At 36.0% G+C, this 17,993-nt stretch overlaps 1 protein-coding gene and 1 long non-coding RNA gene across 3 annotated transcripts in view; both read left to right on the forward strand.

Moving 5' to 3' along the window:
- The window catches only part of ZEB1 (zinc finger E-box binding homeobox 1), a 202,168-nt gene that overhangs the window by 40,567 nt on the left and 143,608 nt on the right, over nt 1–17,993 (forward strand). The window lies entirely within an intron of this gene.
- Nucleotides 1–17,993, forward strand: part of LOC140532869 (uncharacterized) — a 127,687-nt gene that overhangs the window by 24,879 nt on the left and 84,815 nt on the right. Inside the window, exons 1-2 of the long non-coding RNA XR_011976707.1 lie at nt 1–9,339; nt 14,609–14,704. The exon at nt 1–9,339 is cut by the window's left edge and continues 24,879 nt beyond it. This is a non-coding gene — a long non-coding RNA (uncharacterized lncRNA). The remainder of the gene's footprint in view (nt 9,340–14,608; nt 14,705–17,993) is intronic.

A 17,993-nucleotide genomic window follows, 5' to 3' on the forward strand; every position in this document is an offset into this window, starting at 1 on the left:
TATATAGAGTCTAATTATCAGGCATATCAACCGTGGGGGATTCTGGTAGGACTTATAAACTTAGCTGGCAAAAATGACTGTGAATGTAGCCTTCAAAGATAGCCCAGCCAGGGTTAGAAGTTAGCTATTTGATGTTCTAGATTTTATGATAAGTCTGCGTGTGTCAAACTTAATAGTAACTTAAGCTGTAGAATGGAGCCAAAACTTTCAATTAAAACTTGTATAATTGTTTCATATTTGAGGGATCTTAGAGTTAAGTAAATGAATTATAAATAAATATTTATAACTCTTGTCAGAATTCATATTTTTAGATAGTATTGTGATTCATTTTATGCCTGTGAACATTTCTTAGAATTTTTAACTTGTTAACACACTAGTAATTCAAGAGAAGTGTCGAGCCAAATTTAGTCACTGACATGTTAACTTTTAGGATTGGTTACTTAGTTTCATTCATTCTCTAAGGAAAAGAAATAGTTCCCACTAATGAGTTGTCGGTCATATGACAAAGGAAAATAATCTTTATAGGCTATAGAAATGAAAATGGAATTTGTACTATACTTGTAATTTTTTTGGCTCTTGAAATTATCTAATTTTTGCCCTTCATCCAACAGTATGTCAGCATATATGTGATATCATGAGATGAGTAGACCCGTAATCAATGTAGATGGCAAGCATCCAAATATTCTCATCGTGTGTAATTCTTGTCCATGAGCCCCTCTATCTGGATACAAGTATATTTCAAGGTATCTGCTTTTTGCTCCCCCCCCCCCAATCTTATCATAAGACTGGTCTACCTCCTTTTTCAGGTTATAAATTTACTGTATATGATATCCTTTATTCTACTACTTATATATAGATCATCTTTGAAAATTGACTGCAGTCTGCTTATACCTCCTTCCCCCACCCTTCTATTGATAGAAGCATCTTTCCCCTTTGGCTTCTCTGGATATTGTGGTGTCCAAATATAAGCAGGTACAAGACATTCTGAGAAGATCTCATTCTAATTCCCTATATAATAAATTAGAAAACAAACATATACAAAGCCTCCAGAGGTTAATACATGCTTTATATAATGTTTAATAAACACTTATTGACTGACTGAATGTGTAAGAAATCCTTTCTTTCCCCATGGCTTGTTTCATAATGGCCCTTAGGGAAGAACATTGGAAATTGGGTCTGGAGTTCTGTGTGAACTGTATCATACTGTGTTGGTACTAATCATCTCTGTGATGTTGGGTAAGGCCTCTTAGAATCCATATGCTTTAGTTTCACACAGTCCGTTAATTGGCTATCAAAATTTCTGACCTCTTATTCTTATCAGAAGAATAAAATGCAGTAATATGCAAACATCCAAATGAATGGAATTAGTTATCTTCCTGGGTTTGCAGGATGGGAGGATGGAGGGTGAGGATGGTGTCATAAAGGGAAATGCTTCATTATAGAACCCAGTGGAGCTTTGTTTATATCGTTCAATCTGCATTTATAGTTTCTAGTTGAGTGGGAATTTGCCTGCAGGCGATTGTCATTTATTCAGTTTAAGAATTTTGTGTCAGGATTATAAGCCCACCAAATAATATTTTATAAACTAGTTTGGGTAGTTCTAATGACATTGTTCAGTTAAAAGAAGTGTGAAATGGTAATCATGAAGCCTTTGCAAAATACTAATAAATCGGACTATGGTTCACTTAATCTCTATGGCAGCTCAGGTTCATCTTCGATTTAACTCAGCAGCTCTCTTGTGGTAGCCCTCATAGGGATGGAATTACAGCCACAGTGCTACGTGAAGGGAGACCTTCCGCAGACAAACCAACATGGGAACACTACAGATATTTGTATTTGTCTCAGGTGACCTTATTCTTAATGATTCAAAACATGATTTTAAAGTAATTCTTTTTTTGCAAATTAACTTGTGAATTGTTTTTCCTTCACATCCAGAACGAATTTCAATAGAGTAAATAATGTTATATATAAAATACACCAGAGATTTTTGGCAGGATTCTTAAAACAACTTTTACTACATTTATTTCAAGTAAAATATTCTGTCCAACAGATACATTAATGCCAAATATGTTCAAGATAAATGGGATAAAGAATATAAAATAGCATAATTCTGCTGTCAAGGAGCTAACAATCTAAAGTCAGGGAGAAGAAAAACTTAGAAGTACAAAACCCAGTAGAATGTGATTTAAAGGGAGAGGGGGGAGATCCAGATCAGACTGTTTTGAGGAGGGACAGCATTACTTTCATTTGGGGAAATCTGGGAGCTTTCATGAAAGAGGGGGTACCTGATCCAAGGCTCAAAGGAAAAGGAGGATTTTACCTGGCATGGATATAGTGGGGTGTGCATTCCAGACACAGGCAATGAGCTGCACTCATACCACTCAGAGGGCAGAACGAAATCAGAGAAGAGCTAGCAGTTCGCTTGGGTTAGTATGTCCAGTACCAAAGGGGAAGTCAGAATGGAAGATTTTTAATACTTTTCTGAGAAGTCCAAATCTTATGAGCAATAGGGATTCACTAACAGGTTTTGAACCAGGAAAGATCTGGTCAGGACAAGGTGAGGAAATGAGGGTCTGAATAAATGAGATTTCTGGAAACTGAATCAGCACTTCAAGTAATAAAAGCTCAAAAATATATGGCCCAAGTGCTGAAAGTATTTTATCTTAACTGTTTACAGTCATCGTTGCTCCCTTGTTTTTTCACTTGTTATATTCATTTCGTCAACAGGTAGTCATCACGAATTGTTTTCAGTGTTTGCTGTCTGCTGAGCACTGTACCAGTTGAATTCTTCCAGATCTGTTGCTGTTGCCATTACACATTTTCCCCTAATTTATCTTCTATACTGCTACCAAATTTATTTTCCTAAGACGTCATTTTGATTATGGGATTCCTTTGCTTAAAAACCTTCTATGACCTCCCTGTTGCCTATAGGATAAATCCCAAACCTGGGCTCCAACCTAATTTTCTAGCATTTCCTCTTTCATGACCTCAATAAGTAAACTTTGTACTAGCTAAACGCATAACCCTCACTTGCTATTCCCCACCCACAAGAAGCTTGGGGTTTTCCTATTACTTACTCTACTTTGGTTTTTCATTTGACATATCTCCTCCACCCTCTACCTATCTAAATCCCTTACATTATTCAAAGCCCACCTCATTCACATTGCTTCCTCTTCTGTGAAACTTTTGAAGGCTTCTAGTTGAAAGAATTCCTCTTTACTTAGAACTCCTGTATCCTATATCTTTCTTTTGGCATTTATTATTTACTGCTTTGCATGGTTAATTAACCATGTAGGATCTCAATAAATAATTTGGTGCGGATGAAGGAGAATGCATATAAATTTTTTCTTCCAAATTTAATAGTATTATTTTTCCAGTTTATTTTTTTTTACCTCCTTCCTTTCCCCAGCTGAATAATTTTTAAAAAGACAACCCTGTTAACAAATGTACAGTCAAATAAAATAAATTCTCACTTTTACCAAATACAAAAATGTATATCTCATTCTTAAACTATAACTTTTCTATTAGGAAATAGGTAGTATGCTTCATCTTTAGTCCTCTGCGGTTATAGTTTTTCTTTGCATTGATCGAAGTTCTAAAGGCTTTCAAAGTTATTTTTCTTTACTGATATATTCATTGCAGTTCTGCATCAGTTCATAGAGATCTTTCCAGTTCTCTCTGAAAACATCCATGTTGTCCTATTCACACAGCATAATTTGTTCAGTCTTTTCCTTATTGAAGGGTGCCTACCCCCTAAGTTTCCAGGGTTTTTTTGCTACTATGAAAAGAGCTGCTAGAAATGTGTGTGTGTGTATAGCATATATACACATATATGGACACATATATACATATACATGTCCTTTTCCTCTTTGATCTGTCTGGTATATATGTCTCATAGTAGGAAATTCCCAGGTTAATGACCAGGGAGGAGGCTGGTGGTAAATAATTCCAAATTGCTTTCCAGAATGTCTGGACTAATTCATAGCTAAATTTCTTCCTTTGAAAACTTTGTGTCTATATCCTTTGACTATTTATCTGTTTTAATAGCTTTGTTTTATAAATTTGAATTTATAAGAGCAACTTTATAAGAGCAACTGACTACAAAGATTTCTCCCCCAGTTTGCCTTATCTGCATTGGGTTTTGTGTGTGTGTATAAAAAAACTTTTTCATTATATATAAACAGAATTATCATTTTATCTTCTGTGATTCTCTGTATCCCGTATTTGGTCTTGAACTCTTCTTCTAACCAAGGTTTGGAAAAGTAATTTCTTCTTTGTTCCTCTAATTGTCTCATATGTAACCTCATATGTTTTGTCATGTATGTATTTGGAGTTTATTTAGATATTCAGTATGAGATGATATTGGTCTGTACCTCAAGTATTATAAATAAAATTGTCATGTAGGTTATGTTAAGGTACGAGGGGTAGTTTTGTGACAGCTATTTTCATTCTACTTGGGGATCTTCATTTATTAATCTTAGCCATTCTGAAGGGTTAAGGAAAAACATGAGCATTTAATTAGTGGTGGTATTAGTACAACTGATTATTTTTGACAAATGCTTTTCTATTTTAAGTCACTGCCTCTTTTCACAATATCTGTCAAGTTCTATATAAATCAACCCAGCATATTTGCAAGCATACTTATTTCCCTTTTAATTTAAATAAGACCATCCCTTCAAAAACCCAGTATCACTAAAATTGTAAAGGCACAAATAGCATAGAAAAGGTTAGGTTTTTTCATCTTGACATGCAGAATCCCTTGCCAGAAGTGGCTCATGAACCTGCTTCTCAGCAGTTGCACTTTTCTTTTCCTTGCAGGAATTATTAGCTTAAGGTAAAATTGCTATTATAGCCATATTCGTTTTGCTCTTGAGAAAATAAAGAAATACTTTTTTTGGAATTCCATGCTAAGTAGATATTCCTTCTACCCACTGCTAAAATATCTGTTGCAATGCTAGGTGAAATGTTTAAAAAAACAAACAAACAACCATCACCGTGATTGTCACTCTTTGTGATAGAATGTCTTCAGTTAACTGGAGCGTTTTAGTTGTACTCAGAAGAACTACCTTTTCAAATATACATGTTAAATTATATTGCTTAGCATCTAGATAGAATGCAAGTAAGCTTCTAAAACATACCATGCTTCTGTGATTAAAATTTTTCAATAATAATAAAAGCTTTTGTTTAAAAATGCTAAAATCTTTGATTCTGTTTCTGTAATAAATGGCAGTCAAAAGCAAAGTACATGGAATGTCTGGTGGGAGGGACAGAGAAAATCAAAGCTGGTTTTTAAGCTCCTTTTTTCCCATTCAGTGGAGATGTGTTGAATTTTGGTTATTTTCTATGTGAACTATGACTTTTTATGATCTGTTAAAAGTAATTTACTTATTATTCTTTACTGGAAATAACTTTTGAATTGTGACTTGGAGAAGCTAAATCATTGGCCTGTCTTTATCTTAAGAACTTAGTAAAATCCCACTTGGACCTTTCTTTTTGGGATTCCTACTTCTACCTGTTCATCTGATACTCTTTTTTTCTGTGAGGTCACATTGCAAGATTGTGTTAGTCTTCCTTGTTGCAGTCAAGGGAAGACTCTGGAATCTCAGCTCAAAGCCTAGTGCTGCTTCTTCTCTCTGAAATTCCTTTGTATGTTACTTATATATTTAGAATATATACTTCAGAAGAGGGACTGTTTCCTTTTTATTCTTGTATCTCCCATGCTTTGCACAGTGAGAGCTTAGTAAATGCCTTTCTATTCAATCAAAACCCTTTATTTTAACAAATGGTAGCCCAACCATGCCTTGGCATTGGCTGTCTTCCTGTGCCTGGGATCCACTCTCCCCTCACCTGGCCCTCTTACCTTCCTTGACTTTCTTAAAGACTCAACTCAAATCCCATCCTCTGCAGGAGGCCTTTTCTGGGGTCTCCTACCACTCTCTTAGGCCCTGGGGTCTTCCCTCTGAGATGACTTTCCATCTACTCTGTGTTTATCTTGCATCTACAATTGCTTACATGTTGTGTTCCTCATTAGAATGTGAATTCCTTGATGGTAAAGACAGTGATTTGGCCTATCTCTGTATCCATAACTTTTGGCACATTGTGTAGCATACAGTGAGCATTTAATAAATGCTTGTTGACCTGATTTGGAGTATCCTGGTAATGCTTAAGTTGTTAGAATCTTCTGTAAAGAACTAGACAAAAAGAAATGTCAGAAAGTATCAAGCAACTTCTGTGTGGCACCCAAGCCTACTATAACAAGTGTAAGAGGAAGAGCCTTTCTTAGAGTTTGATCATTATGCATTTTTAAAATTTATGTTCTTAGGCTGTAAGCATCAAAGATGAAACACTAAATCATATTGAATTACCAGTTTGAAATAAGTACTTTGAATTCTGTAAAGAAGGGGTTATTTAATTCAGTAAGCATGTATTAAACACCTACTGTATCGCTGGTATTCAAGTAGGTACTAGAGATATAAAGAAAAAAGCAAACAGCCTGTGCCTTTGGGAGTTTACAAGCTCCAGAAAGAAAACAACATATGAACATATAAGTAAATACAAGGTAATTTCAGGGAGGGGAAGCTCTCACCTCTGGGAGAATCATTTAGCTGAGCCTTGAAAGCAGCTAAAGAATCCACAAAACAGACAAGCAGGAGAACAATGGTCTTGCTCACCTCCTCCATCTGTCTTCCAACGCTCCTGACTTGGTGATGTCAGTAGTTTTCACTGGTGGCTAAGACTGGTGTGTTTGAGATTCATTAGAGAAAAGAACAGTTGATATACAACTGCTTATCGGCATTAGGTTCTTTCTCAAGAGAGTGATTGTTGTCACAAGAGAGTATTCGTTCTTAAGAATCCATTGTCATCAGTTAGGTCCAGTGAACCATCATGGGGACTACAAAAGAAGTTACAGAATTTTTTGTAATGCCCTTTGTTTAATGGGATTTTATCCATATTCTTTGTCGCTTGGCTTAGTTGACCTGATTATCTTTATTCTATATTAGGAACCAAGTTATGATGACTTTAGGGCATTAGTAAGAGTTCTTACAGTTAAGAACAGCAGCATGGCCTCTACTTTATACTTGAGTTTAATTTCCTAACCTAAATTACCCAAGAAATTTCTCTTCAGATCTCTTCCAGCTAGTGAAAACATAAGTGATTTCAGTCTTCCTCTGTACCTAATGACATTTCTCTTTGAGGTTCTCATCAGGCTGAACAAGAGAAGAAGATAGCTACATTGTTCTCATTGATTCAGAGATGCTTCTCCAAGCAGAAGGTACTCGAGTGAAACCCACATGTCTGGGTTCAGTTGAGATGATGAAGTAAAAAGGACTGGGATTCAGAGCTTTACTCTGGGTGAGGAAGTCATTCCTCTCTAGACTTGAGTTTCCTCATGTGCAAACTGAGGCAGTTGCTGTAGATGACTTCCTTATTATAAGGCTGCTCCTAGATCTAAGTTCTTGTTCTGATCACATGTAGTTATAAGCAGAATGGTGTGGTAGAAACATGATGGGCTCGGGAGCCAACCATATGAGCAAGTAGAAAGAATTCTGAGCTTGGGATCACAGGAGCCGAGTTCAGAACCTGTCTCTGCTACTTGCTACCCATGGAACCATAGCAAGTCCTTTACCTTTCAGGGTCTTTCTCTGATGACCACCCCTTGTTGTCTGTGTGACCCTGTGATCCTCATCTCAGCTCTGTCCCTGCCAGCCATGTGTGAACTTAGACAAGCCTTAGTTTCATCATCTGGCAAAATGACCTCTAAGGCTCATTTCAGCTCCTACAATCTAAGTTATAAGATACTAGTGTTGATGTGATTGGTTATGTTTTTGTTTTCAGTTTGTCTTTATGTATTTTATATTTTAGGCATTATATAAATTATTAGATTATATAAATTTGGTGGTGGTAAGAACTGTGTCTTCGTTTTTGCATTTTTTCATTGTGCTTAAGACAATGCTCTTTTCAGTAAGTATTACTTTTGGTTAGGATTTTCAATGAAAATTCTTTATCTACTCTTAGACTGCCTTGCTTCAGTGGGACAAGTTCCAAACAAGAAAAGTGAATTCTTTACTTCATGAATTATCTATGATTTTCTCTCATTTGTTGTCCATCTGACTCTCAACTGTTTCCCATGGTGCTATGCCAGGAAACAGGGAATTGGGACTGGGTATGGAGTAGGTAGATATGTAAGTATATCTGAATGTATCACTTTTTCTCACAAGTCTAGATAATTTTGTAATCTATGCCTCTGCTCTGCTGTATTAGTAATCACACTGTTTCTGCATATGAATATAGAGGTACTGTGGTCACATGGGACCAACTTTGTCAATAGTAAGAGTAGTCCATAGGAAGAAATCCTTAATATACAGAGTGCAATTGGTCCACTGACATAGACTGTTCTCATTTTTATTCAGTTTCATGGATCTGGGTTTATGATAAGTATAGAAAATGACAAGGTACATGGCAGCTGTGTTTTGAAGTGAGCTGCTACACTAAAGGCAAGCTGAATTATTTTAGGGTTCTGTAAGAAAAAATTGGAATTATTTGTGGAGAGTAGCCGGAATAGGAGCAGAAATACTTTGCTTCCCCATCTTACTCAGGAGTTAGCACTGTGAGCAGTGCCCTAATATTTAAAACCAAAATAATAATAATTATAATTATACATCCCATGTTTTTGGTGTTGAAGATTCATCAGGTCATACCTTAGAGTTTTTGTTTGCGGCAACCATCAGTATTAGCAAGACTATAACAATTCAAATAGTTGGTAAACTGAAGGCAGGAATCTCTTTAAAGAATGCTGTAGATTCTCTGTGATATTCAGGCCTAGTTAAAAAGTGTTTATGTTTGATTATGTTTTTACAATGCTTCCAAATATGTATTTAATTAAAAAATGCCAATAAATAAATGTCACCTTTGTTTTATGTAACTGTGGGTTTCAGGGTATTGAGGGAAACAGTTTTGTCAATGATTTGTTTAAACTTTGTCCTCAGAAAGTATGTGTTGAGGCTATTTTTATGACCCATTTGTTTATTTTCAGTTTATATCTTCTGATTCTTAAGCCTAGAAGGAAGAAAAACTAGTGAGAAGATACTTTGCTTTCAGTTTCCATTAGTAAAGATTCTTCTTTCATGAATATTTGGTGGGTCTGGGAGCATGTTAATAAAGTCTGGGTAATTTAGTTTTCAGTTTAAATTCTCAACTGGCAATTGGCCGAAAAGACACGTGTCTGAAGACTTGAGCGTCCAAATGCCATTTTTGTGATTGGCTACTATCTACTTGACATAGGCGGGCCCTATCAAGAAAGTCTAAAGGAATGACTAGTCATCGAAGAGAAATCAAAGGGTAAGAAATTTTCATTTTAACTATAATATGTTTATGTAAAATCACCATAGTTTTATTTTCTCGTTCACATTTTCAAATAGGAATATAACTGATATATCTTAACTTTTACTTAAGGATTAAAACATGAATAATACAAAATCAGTGCTTTTATGGAATGGGAATAAATTATGTTGGTCATTGCAATATTAATATAAACTTGTTTATATCAGCTATTTTTGAATGACAGGATTCATGTGGTACATGAGATAATCAGACCAATTTTAAGTTTTTATTTTTGTCATTATATTCATCTTTCAAAAACAGTTAAGTAGTTAAAGGTCAAATTTTATTAAGTCTAGGTTGTTCTATAGCAATCTAACAGATTAGTTTAGTTCTGTTTTAAAGCACAGGTATTCTTTGTCACTGAGTAAATATTACTTATGCTTGCTGTTGTAAAGCTTCTTGTTTTTTCTTTAATTTCTGTTAAAAATAGTCATCCCATTGGGGCCAGAGGAATTGGCTTTGGATATGATAAAATTTTACCCAAGAATACAGTTAAGCCTTTTAAAAAACGTGGATTTAACATTCATTGCCATAATAGTGTAATGGGAAAACATAAGCAAACACTGAAAACTGTGCTGAACTAAAGATGTATAAAAAAAAAAAACCCAAGCAAATGCTGAAAAAATACTAGAACTGAAAACATTGTATAATACCAAACAATTTAGTTATGTAATCAAGTACCTCTACCTGCCTCTCATATTTTTCCCACTGTGCAGTATGTGATCCTTACTGCTTAAACCATTTGGCTATATTTTTCACCAGATTCAGGTCATTTTAATACTTTGTTTACCCACATACTAATAAATTCTCTTTCTAAAAAAGTTTCCCTTTCTCAACTTTTTTCCCCTTAACCTCTATAGAGGTTGTTACAGTGTCTTTCATAACAGCCCCCAACTATTTAGCAGTGGAAGTTAGCTCATTTTCTCTAGACTGGGGAGATTTTCTGACGAATTGCTGCCTCACAGTGTTCAGCAAACTAGCAGATAGTGTCTACTAACTATTCCGTTCTCAAACTTATGTGACAACTTGTGTTATTATCAGAGAATGTTACCACATCAAAATTGGTTAAGCCTGATCCAGTCCTAATACTTGTCAGATCTTAATGGGAGCGTGGGTGTTGGGAACACTTACTTAGCAGGGCATTTCAGGGGATGATAGCATCAGAGTTAGCAAAAAAGAGATGAGCGGATGGTACACGTTCAGATAGTTCTGTTCTTTAGAGTATTTAAAAACAGTTTGGGTTCAGAGTTCTGCAGAGTGAATTTCCAGTAAGCATTTGCTATGATAATACATGCTTAAATTTCTTAAGAATGAACATGAAGACCTTGTCATAGCACTGTTCTGGTTTTACCTTATAGATGAGAGTATATTTTAAAACCAAGTCTTTTTTAGTTTTTAAGGCACTTAAGACCTCTGCTCTGTAGAACGTTAGAGTAGTTTTAGCAGAGAAGCAGCTTAAAAATTCAGTCATTACAGTTGCCATTTGGATTTTTTTTTGGTTTTGTTTTGGTGAATGTGCTTGGGGTCAATTTACCTCAGTTTTCTTTTACCTCAGTTTTCTTAAACTTTTAAAAGTTATAACTGATAATTTACACAACTAACTTTTTTCTTTTATGGTAGACAGCATTTTTTGTACATTAAGAAAATTACGTACTCACTGTGCTGCAGGAAGTTAAGGCCCTGGGCTTCAAGTTAGAAAGACTCCAAGATAATTATTACAAATTTATCCTATAACATACGTATCTGGGACATTCTAGACACAGTAGCGAAATATTCAGTTATTAATGTCTTGGTAGGACAAACAAACAAATAGACCTTAGGATGTATTAAAAAAAAAACCCTCAGATTCTTAGAATAGTTTTGTTAACTTTTTAGATGATTCTCTGAAATACAGGTTGTACTCCTTCAGGGGACGTGAGGTCTTACCAGTGGCTGATCTCATAGGTGTATTGAATCCCAAGATCATTTTATCTAACCCAGAACTTTGATAGGTGTGATGCTTGTTCCATCTTCTCCTAGTATAATATACAAGTCATGTTAAAAGTCAAATAAGTGAAAATCCATTGTTTAAATATTTTAATCAGAATTAAACTTAGTTGTATAATATTTCACATCCATATATGAAATTTAATTTGTGGTGATTTCTGGATTTATTCTTTTCCAGATAGTCCTGGAACAGATCTATTAGACTAGCAAATAAGATAAGAAACACCCTTTGGTTTCTCAACTTAGAAACCTGGGCAGTTTCCTTGAACCCTTCTTCCTTCCTCCTACTGGGGGTTTAGGGAGTGGGTTTATTCCAGCCCTCATACCAAATAGTCAGATGGAGTAAGAGTATATATGACACATCAGTTTGTGACATACACCAAAAAAATTATTCCAGCTCTTAATTCAAGTTTCTCTATATCCTCAGGCATGACATGTAACTAAATTAATTTGCACCTGCAGCAGTAGCAAAAAAAAAAAAAGTCAATTCCAGTTTGGGTCTAAGTAAAGATGTCAAAATGTGAGTATCCTAAAAATGTCAGTGTAGTATGGTAAGTTTTGGGAGTCTTAGAAGAGATAAGAATATAAAAGAACAATGATATAGAAATGGATGAATGGAAATAGAGTTTGGGACCGTGAAAAAGAAAAAACTAATATCTAACAAATTGCTTTTGTGGTCTTACATGTTAGAATTGTGGGAAGGACGAGTATATATGACTATGAATAACTGAATAAGCCAGGTAATCACTAAGGAGGAAAAACTTTTACCTGAATCGCAAAATATATCTGAGTACATTCATCTCCTATTAGGAAGCCTTTGTTTATGGTAGGATCTTTATTAAATGAATTAAGAAGAGGTAGAAAAGCAAACCTGGAAATCACCAAAAGCCGATCTAAACAAAATAGAGAACAGCCTTTTATTTTGGATTACCTAATAAAAATATCAAATTTCATTTGCTTATGCTGTGATGAAGGCCCATCTTGATGTTCAGATTGGCTGACTTTCAGTGGGATTGCTAGATTCTTTTCGTGGGTTTCTTCCACATTGGTTATCCTGAAAAGGCTCATGGATATACCTGTTTGGGGATTATTTGGAGCTGGATCTTTTTGAAAATTAGGGAAACAACTAATTAAAGCAGTCCTGTGTTGCTTGTGAGAAGTGAATATGTGTTAGCAAAAAGGTTGTACATGACTACGTGTGAGCAGATAAGAACAAAGTAGCATAGGAATCTTGAAGAGGAACAGATAAGTTCTAGAGTTGTTGTTTTTTAAATCTAGTGTTTGTATTTCAAAACTTTAAAAAGAAAATATCCTGAAACCAAACCCCTAAGACATTTTATACCCAGAATAGTATAACCTGCTTAATGAATTTTTCAGTCATTCACCCATTAAAATACCTCATATGAAAATACATTAATTCAGCTCTTTAAAAAAAAAAAAACTACCAGTAGCTGGAGTCTTTCTTTAGTTTGTCACTGAAAATGGCATCCAGACTAGACAGACTGGTAAATAGCTATTGGGAAGGAATTGGGTTTCTCATCTCTATTTTGTTGACCCACAGATTAGTGAATACTGTAGAGTTTGTTTGAAGACATAAGACTTCAAAGTTTCTGTCAACTTTTAAGCATGTATCTTAACTACCTAATAGCAGGCAAAATAGCAAGGCATGGAAAAAAACTTAAATCTTGCATATTTATCAGAACTGTGTCATGCTTATAAATAAAGAAAGGGAGATATATTGATTATAAAGCATCACTGTCTTCCCAAATTTCAACAAGTTGAGTTGGAATAGAAAGATGCCCCAGTAGCGCTCATAGAAAATTGTATATACAGAATGTTGGATTCTGTGAGTTGTTTGACATTTGTATTTGCATATGAACCAATTCATACTGACTCATTACAGACCATTCTCTTTCAGAGTATCAGTATATTTTTTATGCATTAGATAATGTACACCCCCTTTCCATAAGCCAGACTCATTAAGATATGTTGTCAAACATACTTTTGTAACTACTCTCCCATGTACCATACCCTATCCTGTCTTACTCAAAAATAAAAAGATTAGGATTACCAGTCATTATTTTTTCAGCAGTTGAATAATATTTTGCTCTTTGGGGCTCTTTAAGAATTTAAGAACCTGCAGACAAAACAAAGCCATGATACAAATTATTTGCATAAATAATATCCAGATTTTTACAGCTTAACAGAAAATATGTAAAAAACAGTAAAAAAACCACATTGTTAAACAATGCCCCATAATTGGGAATATACCTTTAGGAACTCGAAAAAACAACAAAATCCATGAACATTCTTTGGCCCTGAGTCTGTATCATTTCTAGTGGCTTAATACTTCAAGGTCCCAATATCTTAAGTAATTCTCTAAATCTGCAGATGTTAGGGTCACTTCACAATTTCCCCTAGTCAAAGCCCACTCCAGGCCACAAAGATAAGACTTGCCCTACCTTCTGAGAGAAGAAGCCAGAGAGATCTTTTCCCTTGGTTTGTACCCAGGGCAGCGCAACACACTTGTAGACAAACTAATCAATTTCAAGTTAGGAGGAAGATGTTCTGTTTAGCACATTACGCAGAACAAAAATGGCCCCTTTCCAAAGTCTATGCTATAATATTTTGTAGCTTTTAGCCAGTAAGCATGGCAACAGAAAGGGTTACAAGAGAAGAGATCAGAAGAGGTGAATAAACAATTTTGGAATAGTCTGGTCAAGATCCTCAATAGGATGAAAGACTGAGCCAATATCTCTAGTCTTTATAAGCAAATTAGAGTCAGTTCTCAAAACCTGAACAGACTAGCAGTTTTAATATAGGAGGGAGGAATGATATGAAAAAAATGAATAGAGAGAGAGAGATTTCCAGTAGTACACAGAAGGAAGGACAGGAAGAAGGATTGGAAGCAGTATATGGATTCTCCCCTAAACTGGAAGAAGAGAGGGATACACAGTGGTAGAGGCTGCCTTAAAAAAAAGCCTCTCGGTGACCATTAGCCCTGGTAAAAAACAAGCAAACACTTTCAGGGGAAATTCCAGGATATACCTTGAAAGGAAAATAGTCTTTACTTGAGATCAGAAAGTGTGATACCTAAAGGAAAAGATCTGGTAATGAGCAGGTTCAGGGTTTGTGATGTGTTTTATCTTCCTGACGAAGGCACTTATGAACTGTAGTGAAAGCTGTTCTCCTTGATGAAGGAGAAAATTAAGGGTTTGAAGAATGCCTCTCTGTGTTCCAGTTTATCAGGATGAAGAGTTACTGAACAGATGGAATGACATAATCCGTGAAGAAGAAGCAAGGGAGAAACTCTGAACCACGTGGTCCTATACACCAGGTATGAGTCCTTTCCCATAAAAGATAAATATGGGTTTTTGAAGAAGCAGCACCTCACATTTCCCAGAACAAAGAAGCTTTTACACATGCAGTAGCAGGTGCAAAGAAACCCTAGTATTGGTCCAAGTGGAAGAACTGTGTCCTTGAGGTTGGTGTCCTCAGGTTGAGGGGTATGACTACAACTGAATGTAGATAGGGTTCCCTGGAAAGGGCTGACTCTTCCTGGAATAGGAATCTTAAGACATGACAAAGCCTGTCAAGACTGGCCAGTGCCCACCTCTGCTTAGCCAAATGGAAGCAAACTTTTCCAGCAGCACAAAAACCTAGCAACATTGAAAGCCTTAACCAATATAGCAAGCATTCCTTTGGTATCTATTATGTTCCTGGCTACTAAGGATACAAATGAAATTAAAATAGCCTCTGCCCTCAAGGAACTTAGAACCCATGGGTGGAAAATGAAAGGACTAGACAGAGGAGGCAGCAGTTTCATCTCTACTTACTGTGGCTTAAAAGTTCCATTTCTGGAAGAAAAATAAAGGGTGGGAGAACAAACAACTGAATGCAGAGAGGGTTTTTAAGGGAGATTTGGGTTCTCTTGACATGGCATAAGATACCAGCCCTGATGAAAGGTAAATCTGTCTCACAAGGACTGAGAAAGGCATGTTTGAAAGGTGACTCGTTGCTCTAACCAAGAGGGCTTTAAAACTGAAATTGGAGGGAGAGCAAGAAAAATGTTGAGAGGGAGGAAGGGGGGGGAGGGAGAGAGAGAGAGCATGGAAAATCATTAACAGGCATTAATTAAGTGCTTACATGTGTTAGGTACTGGAAATACAAAGAAAAATGAAAAAGTCCCTGCTCTCCAGAAGGGAGACCACAGGAACATAAGGATCTAGTACAGTATTGGGGGAGTATCATGCCTTTGGTGGCACTTGAACTGAACTTTTAAGGAGACAGTACAAAGGTCCAGTACTCTGGGAGAAGAGTCATGTGTGAGAAAGAGCAAGGAGGCTAGTTTGGCTCCTATAGCATATATAAAGAGGAATATGAGTCTGGAAAGATAAATGGGTCAAAATCATGAAGGTAGCCTAGCAACATTGTATGGTCAAGGAGAGGCATCTCTACTTAGAGATCAGTGAAATGGAAAGTGGAAGCACAAGAGAGAATATTTGTGAGGGACTGAGAGGAGAGAACTTGGAGGGATGCACTGGGGGCAGGATGTGTGTATAAAACCTGATGGGAAGACAGACCTCTGATGGTGTCAAAAGCAGGCCTGGCTGGAGCAAAGATGCTGAAGTGCCTTCTGATCTACCAGAAACATGTTGTTTTCACTTTCACTTCACTGACATTAGGGTAAAAATTCTTTATCCTGATCGTATCATTTCTTTTCTCTATACTTTATGAAATCTTCTTTGTGAATAAAGGATAGGGAATTTTGAAACCGCTGTTGTGCCAGTGTACCTACAAATTATCATGAGATGGGAAAAAAGGACTGGTGCTCAGGAAATGAAGGAAGGACACATGCAAAAGCTAGAAGGAGAGAATAATTTCAAAAGAATGACAAGAACCTATAACATACAGTGTTAGAAAAACAAAGTCCCAGAATGATCAGAGGAAAAAAATGAAGAATACTAAGAATAATGAATACTTTGGGTTATTTAGAACAGTGCTGGGCTAACATGGGGAGAATGGCACGATGCCAGAAGTTGGCAGAGCGAACACAGCTTCTCAGCGCTCTGGCTTCCATCTTCTCTGAGTAATCTTCAAACTAGAAAGCTTGGAGCATAGTACGGAGAAATAAAAAGCCAAGTGCTCTTTTAAGTTCGATCTAATAGAGCAAGAGAGATTCTCTGAAAGAATCTGCAGGCTCAGTTAGAGAACCTTCTTAATGAGTTTTGAAGAAACATAGTATAGGGAAGAAAGGTGCCAGAAATAGGAAATTTGCAAATATTGTTCTATTCAGAGTAGATCAGTCAGGATCTTGGGAAAGTGCTATGTAAAAAAAAGCACACTGGCTTTGGTCTTAATCCTGGTGATGCATTTTGCTTCCTGTGTGATAATGGGCAAGTCACTTAGTAGCAAGGCCTCTATCCTAGCTGTCCTCATGTGGAGACAGCTCTACATCTATGATGTTTGAAATCACTGCCGTAAAGGAAACAGAAGAAGGAGATGGCCTTGCAGTGGCCTGGCAGGGAGGGCACAGATACCTTCCTGTCCCCAGTCACTGGACTTGTTCAGAGGGAGGCTAGAAAAGCATCTCTGAGAGATGTTGTAGAGGGAATTGATTGTTATCTGAGGTAGAAGATAAGAGTAAATGACTCCTGCAGTCCTTTTCACTTTGAAAAATTAGGAGACATTGTACACTTTAGCCAATCAGCACCTGGGGCGGGGTCACTATTCTGCCCTCTTTTGTTCTACATTGATTCAATTTCTTCTCCTTATAAATAGTTTTTAACCATTTTAAGGTGGTCACGTAATGCAAAATTCTCTGTCGTTATCATAGCAGATGAAAAACTCAATGTATTTGATAGTTTTCATGGTTTAATTTAAACACTGAAATATATGTAAGAATAAGTAGGATTTGTGTACTTTTCTTGGGAAGACATGTAATGTGACTTTTAAATAAAAAATTTAGCTACCTGCAGTTTTTAGGAAATCAAAAAATAAGAGTAATTCTAAGGTTACTTTTTCTAAAAATTTACTTTAAAGCCTTATGCATATAAAAGTTTCACAGTCTGAACTGTATAAAAGGTAAATTAATAAACACTTTAGGTAAAAAGTTTATTTTAATTTGATCATCTAATGCAATTTTTTTCTCTGAAAAAATCTATATTAAAGTGTTATGTACAATATAGAGAAGTTCTTCCTTCTCTGTTGGGAATATATCAGAATCCTTCAGTCTTAAGACTCTAAAAAACTAGAGGAGCAAAAAAAAAAAAAAAAGAATTCTTAGGCAGCTGTGTGGCCTTGACAGGTTGGTCAATGAATATAATTTTAAACACTGTTGGACTCTACATAAAAAATGGTCAAAATGAAGATGCCAGTATGTTTAGAGCAATCTTTTTGGAAGGCATTTGGAAACATATTAAAAGCTTCATTTTTTTGTCTTGTCAAAACATATATGAACCCCTTCTAACTAGATTCCATTGTTTAGGGATTTGGGAATCTAAATATAGCAGATTCTATGATTCATTATACCATTTAGCAGCCATTTCTTTCTACCCTGTCATCTCATACCCCTACCATAGAGGAGGAGAGCAGTAATAACATTTAGGTACCTATTAAATGGGGCT

This window comes from Notamacropus eugenii, chromosome 3 (assembly GCF_028372415.1).
Source record: "Notamacropus eugenii isolate mMacEug1 chromosome 3, mMacEug1.pri_v2, whole genome shotgun sequence".
Taxonomy (NCBI): domain Eukaryota; kingdom Metazoa; phylum Chordata; class Mammalia; order Diprotodontia; family Macropodidae; genus Notamacropus; species Notamacropus eugenii.